Source organism: Falco punctatus (genome assembly GCF_963210335.1).
Source record: "Falco punctatus genome assembly, chromosome: 3".
NCBI classification, from domain to species: Eukaryota; Metazoa; Chordata; class Aves; order Falconiformes; family Falconidae; genus Falco; species Falco punctatus.
In genome coordinates, this window is record NC_137582.1 from 101,313,768 (window position 1) to 101,321,036 (window position 7,269).

The 7,269-nt window shown below is 41.6% G+C and overlaps 1 long non-coding RNA gene across 1 annotated transcript; it reads right to left on the reverse strand.

Moving 5' to 3' along the window:
* Window positions 1-323: 323 nt before the first annotated feature.
* Window positions 324-7,063, reverse strand: LOC308061407. Its single transcript, XR_013927201.1, has 2 exons — window positions 4,211-7,063; window positions 324-2,358 (listed from the first exon to the last, which is right to left on the reverse strand). It is a non-coding gene; the product is annotated as an uncharacterized lncRNA (long non-coding RNA).
* Between the last annotated feature and the right edge of the window lie 206 nt (window positions 7,064-7,269).

Consider the following 7,269-nt stretch of genomic DNA (forward strand, 5'->3'; position numbering starts at 1 on the left):
TAACGGCTCTAGCAGACAAGATTCTTTACTCCCAATGGTCTAACTACGTTCCTCTGCAGCTGTACTTGCTAAAACACTATTCAGCCCCGCGCAGTTCCACAGATACAATACACACAATGAACATTAAGAGCAGGCTTCATTTCTACTGTCTCTAAAGAAATAAGGGGTTAGGTCAGCCAGTACTTCTGATGGAAACAGGTTGACTCCCCTTTCATATCACTCATTTGTTACTATATAGCACTTAAAATTCCAGTTTCTGTCTATTGGGACATAATTATCCTACTTCAATCCTCCTATGCTTTTAAAAAAAAAAAAAAAAAGAAAAGAAAAAACCCACACCACACACCCTGAACACAAAACAAACCACAAAAAACCCCAAACATACTGACAGATCAAAATTCTGTTTATTCAGAAACAAAGTAAAAATGTTCTTTAAGAAGATTTAAGAACATTTTTTACATCATGAAAAAAGCAATTAAAGGTTTTTCTCTTTTTAGCTTGGGGAAACGCAATTTGCTGTTCCTTTCTGAAAGTACAAGTCCCTTGGATGCAACATGAAAATTTCCAAGAACGCATTTGTTAAAGAATAGATTTTGTGTGTTTACTAGGTGCTTGAGCTAATGGAAAAAGAAATTTGGAACATTGAAATTTAATTTTATAATTAATGATTTATCCTATCTATTCCTTTAAAGATGCTTATCCCTCAGCAGAACTTACATACTCAGAAAAGTAAAGCAAATTAAACACATTTTGAGGCATAATTTCACTTCAAAGTTTTACAGCCACTTATGCATTATTTCTTTTATTATTAAAGTACTTCACATAAGACATCGGTCCTGATAACCTCAGCTTCCACGTGGAGAATCTCATTGAAATACACTATTTTGTCCCACATTAGATGGTTTGGCCCCTCCCTGCACTAAGGGACTGCCAGTCCCTACACCACCTATCACATATTCTTTCTTGTTTTGCTATCCTGGCTATAAACTTTATATAAAATGCCCAAATAGAGATACTATGTACCAGAACCATGTGGAATTCAGCTGTAACTCAAACTTGCAGCACACTGGAATTACAGCTTTTTGGACCAAGTTTATACCACTTCTGTAAAACCTAGTAAAGTTATCAAGACAGCTAACAGAAGAGTCTGTATGATCTCCCACATCTGATTAAAAAATAAAAAATAAAATCTGATTTTGTCCTGGCAGAAATACCTTCATTCTTCATACTTTGGCATTGGGTTGAAGCAATGCCAAGAGGAAATGTGCAGCCAGCGCATCGTGTGAGGACCTGCCCGTGACAGTCCATCAGACAGCCCTCAGGAGACACCTTGTCCTCCCCATTGCTACAGGTGCACAGGCAGGTATAAACAAACGGCAACAGATGTCTCAGTCAAAGGGTGCGTTTATGCAATTATGTGCAACCAGGTTTAATGCTTTTGAGAATGAATGCTTGAGGTTAGAAAATGAATTAAATGCTATAAAAGGCAATAGCTGAGAGGTTCTTGCTTGTAGAAGTGTGTATGACCCTCGCAAAGTTTTCCAAGTAGGCACACATCTTGGCTTCTGTGGGGAGACAGCTACTGGAGAATGGTCAATAAGCAAGCTTCTCCTGCTAACCCAAAAATATTTGTGCGCATCACCCAGTTCAGTTGCCAGTCTTTACAGCCACAATAAATACAGGCTTCTTTGGGAGGGTGGGGAGATAAAAGAGTGTCGGTGATACTTGTCAAGTATTTCTTGACAAAATATGTCAATGCTGATAACATTTTGTGGTAGAAGACAAAGATAAAAACCACCATTACATTATCCAAAACGCACTGCGCCTCACCGATGGCAGCCCTGAGAGCCATCAGCCATTCTATTTCAGAAAGGGCTGTTAGGAACCTCTGCTGGAAAATGCCTCGTTTCATTCAAGTAACACTGCAAACCACGTCCCTGATGTTCCCAAGCACGAATGAATCCTGACATAGCCCAAGCAAGAGCACTGTGCTCCCAGGCTGGCTGTAAAGTACCGACACCACACCAGCAGCATCCCTCCGCAGCCTGGGACCCTGTGCAAGGCAGCCTCCCCTGCCCACCCTCCCCCAAAAAAGTCCCTTCAATCACTGCCAAGCTTGTTTCTGAAAATAAGTGCCTGTCCTCTGAAATCCTGTTTTAAAAAGGGAGCAGGCAATTCCTGTGGAAACTACAGGTTAGCACTCTGGTGATCTCCAAAGACGCTGGTTTCTGCAGCTTCCCAAGACCACAGACACTTCCGCATCACCATGTCATGGATGTGCTACAGTTATTAGCAATTCAAAATTAAAATACTTACTCTGAAATGGATCATTTTGCTGGTTTATGCTGTCAAACGAACCTGCAGGAGGACAATGATATTTCACCGGGGGCTGAAGGTGGATGGAAAAGGCATTAAGCCGAATGCTAAATTTTGTACTACCTGTAGGAAACGAGGGTCTCTGAAACCAAAGCTGATGAACCCTGCAGTGACTAAGTATTGAATTAGCAGCCTGAATTCTCCATCAATTTCAACTTTTTTACAAATATTATACAAGGAAAGTCTCCCTGCTCAGTTCCTGCCTGTCAATTACGTGCTGAATAATCAACTCCATACCAAGCAAGTTGTGGATGGATAGCAGTGAAATCACCCCATGAACATGACACACAGGTTTTAAGGGTCAAAATATTAATTTCAAGTATGGTTTTTCTTTAGCAGAAGACTACCTAGCTTGCGGTATGATGAGCCATCAACCAATTGTATCTTTTCTGTTGCAGTGACAGGAGGGCAATTTGGCACTGCCACTTCTACTAACCCATCTCCAAATCAGAAATTAATTAACAGGGCTGTGATGACACAGTTAGTTGAACCTTCACCAGTGGTTTCAATGAGATTAATTGACAGGATATTTTGACATCCCCTTTGACAGCCTGACAAGCAATACAATTTGAAACAAGGAACTCTCCTGGTTCTGTTTTCTCTGTACTCTGTCAAAATGCCAGGCACCGGGAGGAGGGAGGCAGCAGGGCCAAGATGCTCCTTCCCCAGGCACATCAGGTGGTATACGGCAACCTGCACCCAGGCACAGGGTGAACAGGAAGGAATCCATGAAAGGCAAGGCAGAAACACCCCAGCAAACGACTCTGGGACTGCAAGAGACACCCCCCACCCCCCCCGCCCCACCCCCCCACAGAGAGCACAGGGACAGCAAGGGGTGCCTGCTGGTACTGGGGCATGGCTCGCTCGCCACAGCACAACACAGTTAATGCACGGCACCTCTTCCCCAGCAGACCCGTTTGCTAAAAACAGTGCCTGCGAGCACATTGGGACAAGCAAGCTGTATATTTCTGCCAGGCTTTTCCAGCCTAGAATTCAATCCCAGTACGCTGTCAAAGGAGGGCTGATGGCAGGCAACTACTCATTCCCTATTCCAGGCTGCTTGCTTCCAACAAGCTCATTTCACAGGACAGTTAACAGAGCCTCTCATGATAAGGATGACCGCTCAAAGCACTTAGGATGATGTTGTTTTAACACCAAATCTATATTGAGGTGGTTGACACAAGTAGCACTCTACAATGCCTGAGATTTAACATAGTTCCTAAGAAAAAAAAAAAAATAGCTTACAAAGGTTAATGGAGTGGAACAAGACATGAAACCTTATATCAACATTCCTCTGCTTCTGAAAGTCCAATTACACCTCTTGATTCTGTGGGTATTTCTCAAATACAATGCTTTCACAAAGCATTTATTTACAGCAGAATAACTATGCCTGCAGACTAATTTGATGGTTAAATATTGCACATATGAGATTAGCTAGTGTTCTTCTGTTTCTTCTGGTCCTTGCACACCTAATATATTCCCAGTGATATTTATGTGATATAAGATCATTCCACTTTATTTCCTTGCAGGGGAACCACCCAAAATGGAGGGGGAAACCACTTTATATCACCAGTTCAATACACATGCCCTGATTTTATGCAGTAATTGTTTATATAACAAATATTTATATTGTAAGGAAGTTAATTATACAAAGGTACTACAGTGAAGACATGTTTAAGAATTATGATGAAAATGGAAAATTAATTATACAAAGATACTACAGTGAAGACATGTTTAAGCATTATGATGAACATGGAAGAGAATTTGAACAATTCTCAAACACAGAACTTTTCCCTCCTCTTTTCTGAAAGTGCTTTTGACCTGGGGCTGTCACCTCTGAGCGTGGCCTGGCTGCTTCCACAACCATTTCTGAAAATCTCCTCTCCCCTGCCATCAAGGTCCTTCAAACTTCATTACTGCTTGTATCCTTTGCATTTTTTTTAAAGATCACCAGGTATCTAAACACAACAGAACACCCATAATGTGTGGTTCATCCTAATTATCAGAAGCTGTGAGTATTGCGATGGTTGAATCATGAACTGCATCTTTAACAGCATGAAAAATATTAGCTCAATTAATTTGATGGTAAGGTCTTTCTGTAGCCTTTATTTTAACAAAGATAAGACACACACAATCCCATGTCACTTGGTCAATAGAGAATGAATCACTTGCTGTTATGCTGCTCACACCTTCACCTTCTACTGACATTAGCAATTAAGAAGTATTAATTGAGCATATGGATCACACAGAAGGTCAAAACTCATTTTAACTCATACTTAGCTATTTCTTAGGAGCAACCATTTAATTGTAACATTACTACGGTATCTGTATCTCAAAACGCACATGAAGACTGCTTTTGTCAATCTCACATTGTTGCACCAATTGCCCACAAACTGCCTTTCCCTGTCATCATGGAAGAGGGACAGTGCAGGAACCTGAAGCGTCAATGGTGGCTCCTATGCTTTGTCCCAAGCACATGGAGATAAAAACACCTCATCTCAAAGTAATTATTAGGGTTTGGTAGTTTCCCTGAATTTTGAAATAACTTTCACAAATTGTCTCAGCCAAGCATCGTTTGTGCCCAAGTATATGGAGGTTTGTCTGAAAAAAAATTCCCAAATGCTCCCACATACCTAAGCCAGCTGTGTTCATAGCCCAATTAGTTTAGCATCGAGACTGCATTTCCCCCCTGCCCCCTTGTGAACAGTACAGGCGTTGAGTAGAGAACAACATTTTTAAGTGCCAAATTTGCAAATGCCTCCTGAGATTTTGCACCTGCAAAAATGCGATTCCAGGCATGGTAAGTGGTAGAGGGACACCTGTACCTGTCAGCCAGGTATTCATGCTCTCTGTAGTCTGTTTGCAATGGCATTTAACAACATGCTCATTGAGCATAAAAACATTGAATACATAGCATGCGATGCCCTGTAACTGCTGTGCATCTCGGTGCTGACCAGTAGAGAGGTGTGAAAACCAAAGAGGGTACACTGGCATCTGCTGTGCTGAGTTCTGCCAAAAACAAAGTGGATAAAAAACGTGGAGGAGGAGGAGGGGGAAAAATAGTTTAGAGCAAAAAAAAAATAATGCTCACAGTCATAAGAGGGAGACGTGGTCATGACAGGTGATCTATATGTACCCAAACAGATGGAAGTTAGTTGGTCTGTTACACTCAGAGAGGAAAAAGAAAATGTGCATACACACCAAATACTTCTACCTTATGCCAGCATCAAACCAGACTGTTGAAAAGTGACAGAGGTATTGAGAAACTACTCTAAAAGGCCTAAAAGACCATACCTTTTTTCCTCCTCCACCTCAGACCAAATGAGGTTACATGCTTATGCAAATCCTGGCAGGCAAGTGCCGTATTGCAGTCCCACTGGAACCAAGGTGGCTGTGCTGGAAGGCGGCTGAACAGCTTCCAACACTTCCATTAGCCAAACAATGAAGACACACTTATATTTTAAACAAAGTTCATCGCCTCAGCTATGTTGGAATATTAAAGTTCTCTGTGACCATCAGCCTGAACTTCTGTCACAGCTACTCCACGGCAACTATAGGAACTGAATCATGAAGCATCTGGGGAAAGCAGAGTCCCAAAAAAGCCTGTGATTCACTCTACAGCGTCCTGTTGCCTCGGGGGGTGAGTACCACCACCAGCACTCATGACAGTGAGCAAGCCTGACTCGTCAACCCTATTTTTTCCAACTCTGAACTTAGAAACCTGCAAGAAAACTTACTCATGGTTGCAATGCACGTGGGCTTAGAGATTGGTAGAAATGATAGAGAAACTGTTGAAGTTCAGCTGCAGTGGTCATCAGAACCAAGTGAGGCATGCAATGCATTTATTGTTTAATGAATTTTTGTGTTCTTTCTCTGGTTAGCCTGGGTCAAAGCCCACAGGAACCTAAGGGATCTTCTGCACCCACTTCAAGATGCTTGTTGTAAGGTCCTTAATCATTATTTTTTAATGATCTAAATGAACATAAGCATCAAAACAATGGTTCTGTCTGTGCTTCGGGAGTAGCAGTTGACAGAGTCACGTTTTCATCTTACATGCTGTATTTCTTCAGAGTACATTGAGTCATCAGACTTTGAAGAAATGAAGAAAACCAACCTTTTCCTGTAAACAGTATAGAGTTTTTCCAGTAACTCACCACAGTATCACTACTGCCCTCCTTATTGGTATTTTGGTACTGACAAGGCAGTGCAAACTAAGTAAGCCTTTCTGCAGACAGAGATATGGTTACAGAGTTGGACTGAAGCTTCATCAGGACTCTAAAGAAGTCCTCTAGAAAATAATAAAAATAAAATTATATAAAAGTATATGTCTAATAGACATTTGAAAGGAATACATCTCCCATCTCCTTCACAAGTGGAGGCTGCAGGACAAGTTACGGGCATTTGCCACTTGCTGAATGTCTGCTTCAGGCAGGTGTGAGCAACAGAAACCCCGAAGCACACGTTGTCCCTTTGCACTGGGAAGGAACGCAGGAAGCAGCAGCAACTGGCCCCTTTCCTCTGCCCACTGGAACAAGTCAAGGCATGACCTTGACATTGCAAGTTTCTAATTAATACTTTGATAAAGAAAGTTCTATATACACATCCAATGCAAAAGATGAAAACAAAGAAGGTTTCCAGGCTATAAAGCTTAAATATCAATCTCCTCACAGCTGGGCTGAGTGGATCTGAGGATTTGAGCATCACTGATGCACAAGCACAGCACAGTTTGAAGAGATTTGTGCTTAATCACACACCTTGGAACTCATAAAATAGAAAGGACTAGAGAAGGAAATAAAGCTGGTCTGCAGACAAATAGATTCCAGCCTACCTGCTTTTTGTACTTCTGTCCATAACTCTGGAAGCTGGTGCTTTTCCATGCTGTTGAAACTGTCA